We start from the raw sequence: 16,539 nt of genomic DNA, 5'->3' as shown, positions 1-16,539 counted from the left end.
CGGTATCGACTGTAAAGTGCTTTGAAAATGAGCAGTGTTATATACAATGGAAGGGATAACATTTTCTTCTCTTGCCTGCTATTATAGACTCAAGGAGAATGTTTTGGTGAGGAACCTTTCACTGGGGAGAGGAAGGTATTACAAGATTCTTCAGAAGCTGAGAATGGCAGGTGGGTGGCCGGACTATGGATGGAACCAGACCGTTCCGTGGTGCTCGGATGGTTGGACTATGGATGGAATCATCAGAACCAGAAGGATCCAAGGTGCTCTGACAGCCGGACTAGGGATGGGACCATCAGTACCAGATGGCTCAGTGGTGCTTGGATGGCCAGACTATGGTGTCTCAGATCTGTCAGGGCACTCCCTTCTGAGCCACGCACCAGACTGCTATGAGGGGAATTCCAGAGTGGTTTAAGTTAACAGAGCCTGAACGGAGTCCAACCACTCTCCCAGTCTCAAGTATGTGTCTAGGCCTACTCTCAGGGCACAGAACTGCTGCCTAGTACCCCAAATCGTGAGAGCTCAAACTCATTGTCCAGCTGCCTAGGCCCCGTGGGTGCAGAGGCAAACCTTCAGACACTCCCAAACTTAAACACACCTTCTCCTTTTCCTAGGGTGCTAGGAAAGTCTGGGATAATGGTGGTTGGACTTGGGCCCACACAATGCAGTGCAGATTCAACAATTCCTAACCTGAGGTTACAAATGAGTGTAAATGCTGAATCCCTAAGTTAACAAACCCAGGGTCTGCTAACTTGAGTTCTACAAACCCTGGGCTTACACTGCAGTGTAGACTCATCCCTTGCTGCCCTAACAAGGGAGTCTGAAGAGTCTGAACTGCAGATGACTTGCACTTTTCTCTGCCTTCTCTCATCAGTAAACTCTGTTCTCCAAGAGAGTAATTATTTTTGGCAAGATGTAAATGGGCCCAGGGAATGACACCCAGAATGCAGAGTTATTTATCAAACAGTGTGTGGGGAGCCAAGGGTCACAGCCCAGTTACCCAACCAGGGAGTCAGTGGTCACTCCTGCCTAGTTCACGTAGCACTGTGCACACTGCCATGCAGGAGACCAGATACAATATCCAACCAGGTCCAACCTGCTTAAGCAGGCAAGTGATGGAGTGGTAGCATGCTGAGCCGCTAGGGAGAGTCTCCTCACTCAAAGTCTATGCCTTCTATTGCGGCCTCAGAGAACCTGGTTGCTACAGAACAACTCCCTCCACACACTGACCTCAAATGAAAACACTAGAGTACTCTAAATTGAGCTAGGGTGGCAAAGACTGGTGACAATATGACCAAGTGGAAGCTGAGGAATGACCCCAAATGTGAATGCGGAGAGCCCAGGCAAGGAAGCCCTTGAATGCTGCCTGATGCAGCACCCTCCACAAACCTCCTGTACTCCCAAGGAGCTATTTGAGATAAGTGACCACACCAGATCTTGGCTGCGGGTTTGGAGCAATAAGCTTTGATGATGATCCTCATTCAACAATAAGCCCCTTTCTGAACAGGCTTCAAGGACATTCCCATGCAGACTTTCATTGACCAGAAGCACAGTGGCCACAATGTGGGATGACGAGATCTGACACTGTAAAGCAGAGGAAATGGGGCCTGGGTCTCAAAGGCCCTGTAAATATGGGACAGAGAGGGCCAAAAATAACTGTAGCTTCCAATTTTAACCTCTCGCGTGCTGAGATGCAGTGCAGAGAAAGGGGCTGTCTCTCTAAGGCGGTGCTGCTAGTTACAAAAGGAAGGAAAAGCTGAGGAAAAGAACAGCTTTCAGTGAAGTCAGAACATATGCCCAATAGTTTTTTGCAATGCTTGGGCTGCTCTCTGAGGTTTGCTCTCTACGTATTTGTATACAGGTCGAGGCAGGAATGGAATGGAGGGCGGTGTATGTGGAGTCAGACAAGCATTTAAAACGCACAAATGAATGGACAAATGTATTACTCGCCCTGCCTCCATAGCTGCAGTACACACTCCAACAATTAGATGTATTGTTCCGAGCCAAGCTAGCACAAGCTCCACAATAAGCTGTCAGACCTTGATCTTGCTGAGTAAGCATGCGATTTACCTCTGGTAAGGATGCTTCCCCTCCTCCCCATTGCTGAAGGCAGGGTAGGTCAAATGCATTTGACAGAAAAAGGTCCCACTGAGCAGGGGCTACAGGTGTCATACAGATTTTCAGTCACTGAAGGACCAGTAAGAAGAAGCCCCAGCAGTTGTCAGATGGGCCAAAGGAGGAAGGACGTTAAAACTTTGCGCATTAGGGAGAAGAGAAGCTCCGTTTAGATAAGAAAAGCTTTAGCTTGTGTTTTCCGCATGCTGCCCTTTATGACACTGATGGTGACGACAGGTGGGCAACCAAGGAGATACTTAGGGCATGTCTACACTTACCTCCAGAGCGATCGATCCAGAAGGGGTCGATTTATCGCGTCTAGTGAAGATGCGATAAATCGACCACCAAGCGCTCTCCCGTCAACTTCGGTACTCCACCGGAGCGAGAGGTGCAGGCAGAGTCGACAGGGGAGCGTCAGCAGTCGACTTACTGCAGCGAAGACACAGTGGTAAGCAGACCTCAGTACGTCGACTTTAGCTATGCTGTTCACCTAGCTGAAGCTGAGTAACTTAGATCGATCCTCCCCCCAGTGTAGACCACGCCTTAGATTGTAAGCTCTTCCAGGCAGGGGCCGTCTCTTTGTTCTGTGTTTGTACAGTACCTAGCACAATAGGGCTGTATCCTGGTCCACTACTGGGGCTCCTAAGCACTACCACAATACAAGCTATTAATAATAATACAAAAAGAGTTTAGAAAATGGACTGTGAGAAGGGGAAATGAATAAGAATGGAAGGAGATAATACCCTGGCTGGGGAAGAAGGTGAGAAATGGGGCAGGTTGTGGAAAATGCTATGGAGATTTCTCCCACACTTAGATATTAAAGGAAGCCATCACGGGGAAGGAGAGCAGATCCAGGCCAGAGCAACAAAAGAGGAAAGGAGAAAATGTATCTCCGGGTGGAAATGAGAACATTTGTGATTGAAATGCATGGATGTACATGGGAAGCTAACAAGAGAAAATGGAATCTTTTCTGCACTTCTACTGCAGGGAAGATTCCATCTACCTGACGCTCGAGTGATACTTCAGCTGAGTATTATATACTGTCAGTGGAGGGAATTCTTCACTTTCACCCTGGTTTTTCAATCATGCTAGAAACCAGGGGAAAAAGATAGCATCTGGACAGATTTGTCATACATCCCTGTACCATAGAAGGGAAATTCAGAGTCGAGCATCCTGTCTTATTATAATATCACAATACTTTCTATACCACTCAATAAGATTCATTTCAACGGATCCCAGTTTTGACATTTGGCTAGAATGAGAATGAGTTATAGTAAATGAGGAGCCATGAAACTTCACTATGTTGCATGATCAGTACTTTATTTTGAAGAAACGGTAGTTTTTTCAAAGCAGAGTAGTGTAAAGCCTGAGGCCAGCATTTTCAAATTTGGATACCAAATGTTTGGCACTTAATTTCAGTCAGGCACTTATATGTAATGGAAGTTGCAGGTTCTCTGCACACTGAAAATCAGCATCACATATATCTGGCTGCCTAAATATCATTTTCAGTATCAAAGTTTTAATATTTTGACCTTGGTTATCATTAGGGGGAAAAAAAGCTCCCACTAAAATGACTTGATTTTGCACCACCACTAAAATTGTGAACGATTTTATTGCTTGTAAGAGAACTTCAATAAAGGCCATATAGCACTGGCAGATCTGTGCGTGCTTCCGCACTAACAGTTCTGCTGATTCACTTCAGAACTGAGCGACAACACCCACCGATATTCCAGCACTGGGGTCAATGAACTGGTAATTCTACCTGCGAACTTCACTATCGCTAGTCAACCACCCATTACTCCATCCCCACTTACTTCAACAGAATGAAGAAGGAGCCCCAGACCTTCTGAAACTCATCCATCCATCTGAAGCGACACTGACAGGCAAGCCAAGAAACTGGACATGCCCAGACTTGGCAGGGTGTATTTATGAACTTACTGGCTCTCAGGACAATGTTCCATTCCTACAACTACAAACGTGCATGGGTTAGATGGGGCAGCATGCTTTTAACAAAAGCAAGCAGAAAGGCACAATCTAAACGGAGAAGGGATTTCTTAAAGAGGCAAATCTTCAGCAGGTGTCAATGACAATTGACACCCGCTAAGGATCTGACCCCAAATGCTGGTGGCATTAAGGAAATCCCCACAATGCTTAGGAATCATGCAAAAGCCACTGCCACTCATTTAGTAATATGTTTATACGCACAGCTCAGGCAAAAGCACCAATAAGCACTAGAAGATTGAGGTTGTCACAAATAAAATAAAATAAATAAAACTGGTCAAAAAATAACATTTTTTGTGAAAAAATTATCAACGTTCACCCAGGTCTACTAGTAAACAACAGCTACTTCTTTAGGTTGTGTCACTGTATGAACAGCCACAGATACAAAATGCCTGCTCAAAGAATACAGTTTGAAAGCTACATTTAAGATGCTAAGAAACACAGTGAAGGAAGAAATTGCTCTAAGCCATAATGCTGCACAGCACCTGTAAGGTTGCATATCAGACAATATAATTTTTTGCTAATTAGTGATATCATCTACTTAACTCTCCAGATCCAGATTTCACATAGGCCTGTTACAGTAACTACCATAAAAAGTTCACTTTGATTACCATTAACAAACATCTGCAGCAAAAAACCTTCACACAATGCTTTTTAGGTTAGCACCTTAAATGGAGGATCTCCTAATATTACCAGATTATCCACACATGTGGCAGCACTGGTATACTTTGACCACTGTAGAGAGATAAAATAGCCCCCATAAGTGACTGATGCAACTGAAATAAGGGAAGGAGAGAGGTATTCACTAAATGGTACCACTACAGAAAGTGACAAATGCACATTTTAGCAGAGAGGTACTGTACTTACAAAAGCCACAATAAAATTATACAAACTCAATTGATCAGCGTCTGCAGTTCCCATTTCAAGGCAGATGAAAGAGAAATAAATAGCAAGCTAAGAAAATCAGTCATTCACAGCATTTTATTAAATAAGAGGCTAGCCAGTGAGTCAGCACAGTTCTATTAGGTTCTTGCAGAGTCTCATCTAACTTTCCCATTACTAAACAGATTACTACACAGATAAACGGCAGTGCCTTTTTTTTAAAAAAATGTCTTTAGCGCAAGATTTAAATATAAAACAAATTGCACAACAAAAGCCTTCTGGCTAGAACCAAGTGCAGTATCTGAAGGTTTCTCCATCAGGAGCTCTGAGCTTGTAGACAGACGTTATGGATGATCTAGGATAGGGATCGGCAACCTTTCGCACGCAGCCCGCCAGGGTAAATCCCTGGTGGGCCTGGCTGGTTTGTTTACCTGCCGCGTCCACAGATTCAGCCAATCGCAGCTCCTACTGGCCTTGGTTCTCTGCTCTAGGCCAATGGGGGCTGTGGGAAGTGGCAGCCAGCACATCCCTCGGCCCGTGCTGCTTCCTGCGGCCCCCACTGGCCTGCAGCGGTGAACCGCGGCCAGTGGGAGCTGCGATCGGCCGAACCTGCAGACGCAGCAGGTAAACAAACTGGCCTGGCCCACCAGGGGGCTTACCCTGGAGGGCCACATGCCAAAGGTTGCTGATCCCTGGTCTATGAGCTCTTTCAAATTTTTAATAGGATATGCCTATTCATCTTAAACTATACAGAAACAGATCCATAGTAATTTAGTTGCCATATTATAAGAAATACAGGTAGCAATACCTAGAATGAAGATTGCCCAACACTTCCTAGTAAAGACCCTCTTTTCAGTTGCTTATAACTTGGCCAAACTTTAACCATTCATGCTGAAATTTTCCATGTTGGAACTTAGATGTCTGTCTCGGGCTGAATTGTTCTAGACAGTTTCAACAAAAATGATTCCGCTGTTTCTCAGAATGAAGTTAGGGGAAAATATACGATCCTTGCAGTCCCTTCTAACCCTATGATTCTGTATGGTTTGCCCATTTTAAATTATTCTTACAGCTGTTTTGCTAAGAAATTTTAGCACCTCCATGCTTTGGAGCAAGGATTTGCCCTGGTGTCACGATTGTGCCTTTTGCCATCTGCATGAAAATCAACCCAAATTTGTCAAAGTTATGAGCCTCTGAAAATCTCAGTTTGCACATACTGAATAGAAACTTGCTAGAGCTCAGCAGCTAAATTCTCAAATGATTCTGTCTGCAAAGAACTTGCTCCAGATCCCAGCTGAGCATGACTCTCCTTGCAGTTGCTCCTCCCAGAAGCCAGAGTCAATGTGGGCCAGGGCATAGGAACAGAGCTGGGAGATTGAGAGCACAGAAGAGACAAACCCATCTCTAACAGTATTTTCTCTACAGGACAGACCTGCTCTAGGGATGAATCAGGGCTGTGTAATGAAGGAAACTGTTTGTAGGACCCCTGCCTCATTCATTGCAGAAGTTGAAAGGTGTGCACTGAATGATGCAGGGGATTGCTGCAAGAGAAAGGATAATCTCATGGCTGCCCTGGAGAACTGGATTCTATCCCTGCTTCTGCCACAGACCTCCTGTGTGATGCTGGGCAAGTCAAATCAAAATGTTCATAGGTCTTCCTTTTCTGGGTGGCCAATTTACTCCACTCGAGTCTAGTTTGCTGAAGCGCAGAGTACTCCCAACTGTGGTCAATGGAAGTGTCATAAACACAAAGCGCTACATAAGGCAAAGGACTCTGAAAAGTCAGGTCCTAGATGCCACAAACTGGGCACCCAAAATTAGTTGACAGTTGACATTGATGTCTCTGTATTTCAGTTCCCCATCTGTAAATTGGGAATAACATCACTGCTTTACCTCACAAAAGGTACTGCAAAGATAAATTTGTATAACGTTTGTGAACCACTCAGATGCTACAGGGATGAGTGGCATAGGAAAGTTTATGAGGAAATTAATGATTCCATATTCACAGCAGAGTTTGAAGAGTGTGCAGTAAAAGAAGCCCAGGGCCACAAGTTGAACGACGAAAATAAAACAAAAATACTATTCATTCAGTGCACACAATCCATCCTGCGCACTGAATGAGGCCGGTGTCCCGTAGGAAAAAAATGTGATCAATTACACACACACACACACACACCTCCCTGTGTTCAAAACATCCCTCTTCATCAATATCAAGTGTCTTCACACGCCTCTTCAACATCCACCTATTTTACCTTGCTTTCAACCACGGATTTTCACTCCTGTGCTCTCTAATCTTTCCTTTTGTCCTAAGCAAGAACGGGTGTAAATACAGAAATTGCACTGATTTTAGCTAAAGGTGTAATGCTGCTGAACCAGTTCAATTAAATCAATGCAGAAACATCACAAGTTGAGTTACATGCATGCAACTTCTGTATGTAAACTAACCCTGAGTCTGAATTCTGAAGTATCAGAACTTCAGAGCAGGACTTATATTTATGTTTTCCCTAACTTAATGTTCTAGGGTTGCCTAACTGATTTTTAAAATCTTTGTAGTGGAGCCATGCCTTGTGCCATATACAGGCCTCATTAGTGTGGGGAATGAGTGTAAAAGAAAATGACAATGTTACACAGTAAAGAGCACAAAACACTTTACAGCTAATTAATTTGCACTTTTGAGAATTTATAAAGATAGCATGACAAAAAATACCCACATAAGCCATCATCAGCATTTGCTCAACAAGCACTAAAACAACATGACATTTCATATCCACATATTTCTTAAGACTATACAGCTTTGCAATACGACAAATGTTGCATCTTAGGGCACATGTACACATAAAACACCGCACTGGTGCAACGGCAGCACTCTAGCACTTTAACGAAGATGCTCCAAGCCAACAGGAGAGAGCTCTCCCATCGGCTTATTTAATCCACCTCCCCGAGAGGCAGTAGCTATGTTGGCAGGAGAAACTCTCTTGCTGACACAATGCTGTCTACACGAGGTTAGGTCTATATAACTACTTTGCTCAGGGGCATAGGTGCTGGAACTGGGGAGGAAGAGGTGCTGCAGCAACCCCTTGCTTGAAGTGGTTTCCATGATATACAGGGCAATGGTTCTCAGCGCCCCCACTACAAAAATTGTTCCAGCACCGTGGCTCAGGGGTGTGGATTTGTCACACTCTAGTGATGTAGTTATACTGATATACATCTGCAGCGTAGACCAAACCTTAGGGCTGGTCTTCACTACGGAGAGATCAACGCTACTGCAATCAACTTAGCGGGGTCGATTTAGTGGGTCTAGTGAAGACCTGCTAAATCAAAGGCAGAGCACTCTCCAGTCGACCCCAGTATTCCAGCTCTCTGAGAAGAGTCAGGTAAGTCGACCGGAGAGCGCCTTCCGTCGACGGAGCACACTGAAGATACTAGGTCGACCTAAGCTACATCGACTCCAGCTACATGATTCACATAGCTGGAGTAGCTTAACTTATATTGACTTACCCCGGTAGTGCAGACAAGCCCTTAGTTTGATACTCCATCCAAGAGGAAGTTGGAATAAACTTTGTAGTTTTATTTTGCACGCATCCCTCCCAGACTTAACTATACAATTCATTTCCTAACTGAACTGGAGCTGTCATACTGGATCAGAGTAGTGATTCATATTAATATCCTATCTCTGACCACTGCCAGTTCTAGATGCTTCAGTGGAAGGTGCAAGAATCCCTGGAGGAACAAGTTATGGAGTAACCTGTGAATAGGAAAAGTTTCTTCCTAACCCCCATCATTCTATGCTCATGCCCTGAAGGATAAAAGTTTATATCCTTCCCAGCAATCTTTTGATTAAATAGCACAGCAAGTGAGCAGCAAACACTAATAGCTACTGAGGATAAGCCCCACCACAACCAAAGTACAGTAGATTTAAAAATGTGCTCCTTATCAATTCAGACCCCAATCCTGCAAAACAAAGTTACAAATATGTATAAATAAACACTCCAACTTCCTCAGCCTGTCTTTGACAATGCAATTTTATTGTCAGTAAAATATTTGTTACGAGCTGGCGGGCTGGAAATCAGAGTGAATGTAGAGAGGAGGATTTTTTTTTTTTTTTTTTTTAAAACAGCTCTCTCTCTTTCATTGAGCACTCCCAACAGCATCATGCCAGATCACAAGAACCAGAGGATGAAATTTACCGTTAGTTTTACTATACAAGAAAGGGACAAGAGACATACAAACAAGGGACACCCACTCTCCCACTCTGCAAACAGTACAAGTAAATCAGATGTATTTAATTCTTTATAGTTTTATAATCTTGGGTATTATTAGCAATACAGGTAAAGAAAACTGTTAAGTGCAATTCTTACATTAATCCCTTTAGCAGAAGTAGAATGCCAATTAAAAATGCACAGCAATGTTTTTAAAATGCCAAAATTACTGATCATTTGGTGGAAAGAGCCGTATGTTCGTTAGAGCTATTGTGTTTGAGTGTCTTATTATATAATGATTAGGGGATAATACGTGGGGAAGCAGTGTGACCTCATGGACAGAGCATCAGACTGGGATTCAGGACACCTGCAACTCCCAGCTCTGCCACTGATCTGCTGGATGACCTTCATCAAGGTACTTCATTGCCCCGTGCCTCCATTTCCCCACGTGTAAAATGGGGATAATAATATTGACATCCTTTGCAATACTCTGAGATCTAAGAGATGGTTATCATCATTAAGTAGCCACTGCAAAATCATCAATTTCTAATCTTCAAATCCATCCCAGCAATACTGAATATTCTGTTTTGCAATGTCAAGATAAATAGCTTAAGCATTTTAAACATTTATTTTCTATTTTCATATATTAAAAAGAAAACAGCCAACAAGAGAAAACAGGTAGCATAACATACTAAGTTCCCTGTAAGTTGTGCAGCCACATGGCTGCGCAGTCAGGGAGAGGCGCCCCTCCCATGACCCGGCCCAGCCCCACCGGAACTGCCATAGCCATGGAGAGGAGCCTCTCCCCTGGCTCGGACCAGCCCAGCCCAGCCAGAGCTGCCGTGACCGGGGAGAGGCGACTCTCACCCAGCCCCAAACTGCTGTGGCAAGAGAGAGCTGGGGGGAGTCCTCTCTCCCCGCCGCAGCCTGCATCCCAAACCCCTCATCCCCGGCCCCACCCCAGAGCCTGCACCCCCAGCCAGAGCCCTCACTCCCCCACACCCCAACCCTCTGCCCCAGCCCTCAGCCCCCTCCCACACTCCGAACCCCTTGACCAACCCCCACCACACGTCACTTCCATATTGGTGCACATAACAAAATTCATTCCATATATGGATGTAAAAAATTAGAGAGAACATTGATAACATGTAATGTCACCACAACAGATACTGTTAAGTACTATAGGTTAGACACAAATATTAAGACTTCAGTTCTGAAAAGCAGCTAAGCACATGCTAAACTTTACACATGTGCTTGAATCACGAGTTGGACAAAACAATCCACACATAATTGAAGTTCCCAGAGCCTGTGTAGGGTCCTACAGTCATATGGGTCTGCAACTGTGAATCCCAATGCTGGATCAGGAACTTTATGAGCCAAACTCACCCTGATGCAGAATGGCTGCACAATGCTCTCCTTACCAACTAAAACCCCAATCCTATATAAACTGGATGAAGATAGTCTCCTGTGCCTGCCTGGAGCTCCCACTGCCACATATGCCACTCGGAGCTGAACTCATTGTAAAATCAGAGCTCCAGGCAAATTAAAGTTTTAAATTAAGAGATTTGCAATTTAAGTGGTGCCAAGGGCCTCATGCGGACACACTGCACTGAGGTGAATTTCACTCAAAATAAGAACAAATGTTTTATGATTTTTTTAAATCAGTTAAAAGTTTGTAGATTTACATATGTCCCTGCTGACAATCCCCTATGCATGGGAAACCAAGTGAAAGTGATTCAGCTAGGTTCACTCCCCAAGCTAAGTGAAGCGTAGAAAGTCAGAGAGCAGAAAGGATTTTTTTTTTAAAAAAAAAAGATTTTTATAGTTCTTTCTATTTTAATCTATTCAATATCTTCATCAATGATTTAGATAATGGCATAGAGAGTACACTTATAAAGTTTGCGGATGATACCAAGCTGGGAGGGGTTGCAAGTGCTTTAGAGAGGATAGGATTATCACTCAAAATGAGCTGGAAAACTGGAGAAATGGTCTGAAGTAAACAGGATGAAATTCAGTAAGGACAAATGCAAAGTACTCCACTGGATGGACCACAAAATAGATCTTCCTCCCAATACCCATTGGCCGCTGGGGTACATTGGCCTGGGAATCAAGAAGCCATGAGTTCTACACTCACCTCTGTTAATTAGTGCCCTGCACAACATTTAGAACTGAGCAGGGCCTAGTACCCCACTGAAAGATTACACAAACTGGCAACAGAACACAAATCTCTGATACAGAAGTCCCAAGTCTGATGCATTTAGCCACGCTGCCTCTCAGAAAGAATCTACCAAATGTACGTTCTTAGCAATGCTGTCCGTAAAAAGGGGCTGTTCATGCATTCTTAACACTCTCCGATTGTGTTAGGTAGCCTCCTCTAGTAGCTTGTTGACACAGGTTAACAGCCTACTGCTGCTGTCAGAATTTGGTTTTGACTTTTTCTTTAAAATAAACCTTGTGTAAGTAACCATTATAATGTGTACACACAAAGAGGCAGAAATGAGGCAGCCTGGGCATAAAGTCTGGCATCTTTTAACTTCTGAAAGCTTGATTTTGCAAACTTCACATTATGGTAACATAGATACATATAAAAAACTCTCTCTCGAGGAACGCTGCAAGTATGTGTTCTAAAGGGAATCATTTTTCAGGCTCTATTTCTACAACTGCTATCTACACAAAAAAATCCCAGTGATGACTTCAGTGGGAATTTGCCTACATAGGGACTGCAATAATGGATGCTACATAGATGCTAGTACGGGTCTATCATCCTCCATTCAGTCTCTAACTTTACAGCCCATATCCTGGATTCAAGTTTTTACTAGTATTTATCAATGGGTTCTGTAACAGTGATACCAACCACTGTTAAGAATGCTGATTCCAGAGCAGACACACTCCTGTAAAATAGGGCCCCAATCCTGCAAGCTGTTCTGCATGGACACACTTTTACACTAACACATAGCTTTACTTAAGTCAGTAGCATCCGCCTAAACACAGGCAGAGTAGCTTGCAGACTCAGAGCTCAAAATTATACATCATATTTATACAGCACCCAAAAATTTGCTACACGCTTTGCAGAGCCAAGAAGAAGACATATGCCCTACGATCTCATTTCACAACATGACACTGAAGAGTGTAACATCAAGGGTTGCAGGGTTACAGCAGTGCTAAGATAACCTGGTTGCAATTACGCTGGGCACAAGTCTCTGTGCTTCCATTAAAGCCACATTTGGGGTTTTCTTTACATTAACTCACTGCTTGTAGGTGGTGTGGAAGAACTGAGTTTTTAGGAGGGAATGATGAGAGACATTTATTGCTTGGTTAGCAGGCACAGGGAAGGCATTCTGCATGTAGGTGTCATCACTGAAGAAGTCAGAGCCAAGAGCGGGAAACGAAAACAAAGAGGACATCAAGGCTGGAGTCAGTGACTGAGCAGAGGAGAAATGCTATAAGATTAAAAGTCAGAGACGTAGGCTGGGGCTGAGTCATCATTAATCAACCCAATAAAAAGCTCAAGAGGGATAATATGCCACTCAATACCTTACTGCCCTCATGACTAAGAAAAATACCAGCTTAATTAAAAGGGTCACTACCAGGGTAAATATAGTTTTAAAAGGATGAGTCTTACCTTTGTCACCACTACTAGTTGAAACGGGGGTGGGGGAACATTTAAAATCTAGCTTGCTTTTCAACATTTTGTCTTGATCACACAAACATTTATATCCCTACTTAACTTTACACATGCAGGTAGTGACATATTCACATGCTTAAAGTTAAGCACGTGCAAATACTGGGTTGTAAACGCTGTAGGAGACTATTTGAATTTCAAACAAGTGGTTTTCAGTTGATGTTCTTTTTTGTAATTGTGAAAACATTTTTGCTGTTTCAGAAAATATTTTTGATATATTTTATAAACCAAGACACAGATGGGACCTATATTTCCTGACAGCATCCCCTTAAACGTTTGATTTTGATTGATATTTATACTATCAATCTAGTTTTATGTGCATTTATAAAGACATTTAGCTCTTTGGAAATTTAAAAATATACAGAAAAAACCTGCTCTATATCACTCAAGCACTGTGTAGAAAGTGATGCTTTCTAAACCTGAAAAAAGTTGTAAGAAGTTTTGCTTGCATTATTGGATTCTGATAGAGGTGTTGCTAGTAACACCTTCCTAGAGGTGATAAATGCCATTTTAAAAACATGCCATGTAATACCAGGTAGTAGTCACCAAGACAACAATCACCATATCATATCCACGAGTGACATAAGTGAGCAAAACCTTTTATTTAACAATGGTCAGAACTGACTATCATCCAAGGTTGCTATATCAGAGAGAGGTTATGTATTATCCAACTTTCACTGTTTTCATTAAAAAAAGCATTAGGAAACAGCTTCAAAGTGACATTTCCAGCTAGAGGGGGAAAATGTATCCATCTACTTAGGTGTACCATGAATGTGTTTCCCCCAAGCCATTTGAAAACAAAATCCTGTGGTTGCTATGCATGAAAAACACTCTGATCTGGAAGGACACAGGGGAAGGGGAGTTCAGGTAACTGCCACCGTACAAGACACACACTCTCTGCAGATGCACCCCAGGAGAAGTTGAGAGGAGAGCTCAGCTGTGACATCTGCAGGCAGTTCTCTGGAGGGAGCATTCCACGAGGAGACATGGGTAAAACTGACACCTACCCACCTCCCACTCTCTGTGGGGCACCCCCAGGAGAGATGGGAGAGCTCAAACTGCTGGTATTCATTCACACACCCTCAGTGAAATGCCTCAGGGGGAGGCACATGAATAGGTCTGCAAAGGTCAAGCTAGTAAGCCAGCTCCCCTCTGCATGTTTCTCCCCCTCACTATGTGGGGACCAACAGGAGGAGATGAAGGGAAGCCACCCGGACCTCAGACTCTCCTACTGGACAGGTGTCCCAGAGGGAGCTCAGGTCCCTAATACCTGCACCCTCCTCGTTTGCAGAAGGCTCCCAAGAGAGACCAGGCTCGGGCACTGGAGAAATACACAGATACCCTTAAAAACAATGAGGCATTCTGCTGCAAAGGGAGAAAATGACAACCCATGCCCCTGACCCATACCCATACCCGCCTTCTCTCCGCATGGGGACACCTTGCCCCCACCCCCAGTCCTCCAGCCACACACCCCTTCTCTCTGCATGGGGACACCCCCCAGGTCCTCCACCTACACCCCCTCTTCTCTCCCCAGGGGGACCCCGCAGGCCCTGGACCCACCCACGCACACACCCCCTCCTCTCTCCCCAGGGGGACCCCGCAGGCCCTGAACCACCCACACACATCCCCCTTTCTCTCCCCGGGGGACCCCGCAGGCCTGGAACCACCCACACACGCCCCCCCCTTCTCTCCCCGGGGGGGGCCCTGCAGGCCCTGACCCACCCACACACGCCCCCTCTTCTCTCCCCAGGGGGGCCCTGCAGGCCCTGACTCACACCCCCCCTCTTCTCTCCCCAGGGGGGAGGCCCTGCAGGCCCTGACCCACCCACACACACGCCCCCTCTTCTCTCCCCAGGGGGGCCCTGCAGGCCCTGACCCACCCACACACGCCCCCTCTTCTCTCCCCAGGGGGGCCCTGCAGGCCCTGACCCACCCACACACACGCCCCCTCTTCTCTCCCCAGGGGGGCCCCGCAGGCCCTGGCCCACACCCCCCCCCTTCTCTCCCCAGGGGGAACCTGCAGGCCCTGACCCACCGACCCCTTCTCTCCCCGGGGGGAACCAGGATCCCGACCCCCACACTCCCTGCTCTCTCTGCAGGGGGGCCCCCAGAGATCCCCCGCCATCCGTCTGCAGGCGGGACCCCGCCCCGAGGCCGGGCGCCCCCCGCCGCACGCAGCTCACCTGCAATTGTGCGGGCAGCGCCGGGGACAACCCAAACATCACGTGACCGCGCGACCGCCCCGCCCCTCCCCGCGGAGGCCGCCTCGCCAACTACATCTCCCAGCGAGCCGCGCGCCGGGCAGGAAGGGGCGGGGCTTCCGCAGAGGGCCGCCCCGCGCCCCTCCCGGGGTAAGGCCCCGCCCCGGCCGAGCCTGGCGCGCCCCTCCGCCCCCGCCTCCCTCGAGTCCCGGCCCCGATCCTGGCCCCCGGCCCTGGCCCCGGCCCTGGCTCCTCCTGCCCTGGCCCAGATCCTGGCCCCCGGCCCTGGCCCGGATCCTGGCTCCTCGTGCCCTGGCCCCGATCCTGGCTCCTCGTGCCCTGGCCCCGATCCTGGCCCCCAGCCCTGGCCCGGATCCTGGCTCCTCGTGCCCTGGCCCCGATCCTGGCCCCCGGCCCTGGCTCCTCGTGCCCTGGCCCCGATCCTGGCTCCTCGTGCCCTGGCCCCGATCCTGGCCCCAGGCCCTGGCTCCTCGTGCCCTGGCCCCGATCCTGGCCCCCAGCCCTGGCTCCTCGTGCCCTGGCCCAGATCCCAGCTCCCTGGCCCTGGCTCCTCGTGCCCTGGCCCCGATCCTGGCTCCTCGTGCCCTGGCCCCGATCCTGGCTCCTCGTGCCCTGGCTCCTCATGCCCTGGCCCCGATCCTGGCGCCCGGCCCTGGCCCGGATCCTGGCTCCTCGTGCCCTGGCCCCGATCCTGGCCCTGATCCTGGCTCCTCGTGCCCTGGCCCCGATCCTGGCCCCCGGCCCTGGCTCCTCGTGCCCTGGCCCCGATCCTGGCTCCCGGCCCCCGATCCTGGCTCCTCGTACCCTGGCCCTGATCCTGGCTCGGTTCCTCATCTCATCCCCCTCCTTGGCCCTGGTCGCAGTCCCGATCCTGAGTTCTCCTCCTCCCTGCTCCTCCCATACTTGGGCCTAGTCCCGATCCTGGCTCCTCATCCTCTGCCGGCATCCTGCCCACTTCATCCCTGGGCCCTGGCTATCCCCTGGTCCCCTCTCCCCAAGCTCCTGGCCTGCTGGACTCCAGTTACCCCCCACCCACTCACCAAACACACACACAGGTTTAATGCCATACCTGCGAGCTCGTCCCCTGGCTCCAGTCTTCTCCCCACCAGTCCTTGTGCTGTTGTTGCCCCACAGCCCTCCCAGATCATGGCTAGGACACCCTCTAGACCAGCGATTCTCAAACTGGGGGTTGGGACCCCTCAGGGGGTCGGAAGGTTATTACATGGGGGGGGTCACGAGCTGTCAGCCTTCACCCCAAACCCCGCTTCACCTCCAGCATTTATAATGGTGTTCAGTATATAAACAAGTGTTTTTAATGTATAAGGGGGATCACACCCAGAGGCTTGCTGTGTGAAAGGGGTCACCGGTACAATAGCTTGAGAACCAATAGCTCTCTCCCTAGTTAGTGAGGTTGGCACGTCAGCCTGCAAGTGCCTGCTTG

General features: G+C 47.2%; 1 protein-coding gene across 8 annotated transcripts in view; it reads right to left on the bottom strand.

The window, feature by feature from the left end:
- The window catches only part of TSNARE1 (t-SNARE domain containing 1), a 710,453-nt gene extending 695,320 nt beyond the window's left edge, over window positions 1-15,133 (bottom strand). For 6 of the 8 annotated variants that reach the window (XM_077809735.1, XM_077809733.1, XM_077809719.1 and 3 more), the window contains exon 1: window positions 15,060-15,133. The gene's annotated coding sequence lies outside the window, so the exon portion shown is untranslated. The remainder of the gene's footprint in view (window positions 1-15,059) is intronic. The other 2 variants (XM_077809721.1, XM_077809720.1) reach the window with 2 other exon arrangements.
- Between the last annotated feature and the right edge of the window lie 1,406 nt (window positions 15,134-16,539).

This window comes from Eretmochelys imbricata, chromosome 2 (assembly GCF_965152235.1).
Source record: "Eretmochelys imbricata isolate rEreImb1 chromosome 2, rEreImb1.hap1, whole genome shotgun sequence".
Classification (NCBI taxonomy): Eukaryota; Metazoa; Chordata; order Testudines; family Cheloniidae; genus Eretmochelys; species Eretmochelys imbricata.
The sequence above is the reverse complement of the archived record's forward strand: the minus strand, read 5'-3'. Positions and strand labels throughout refer to the sequence as shown.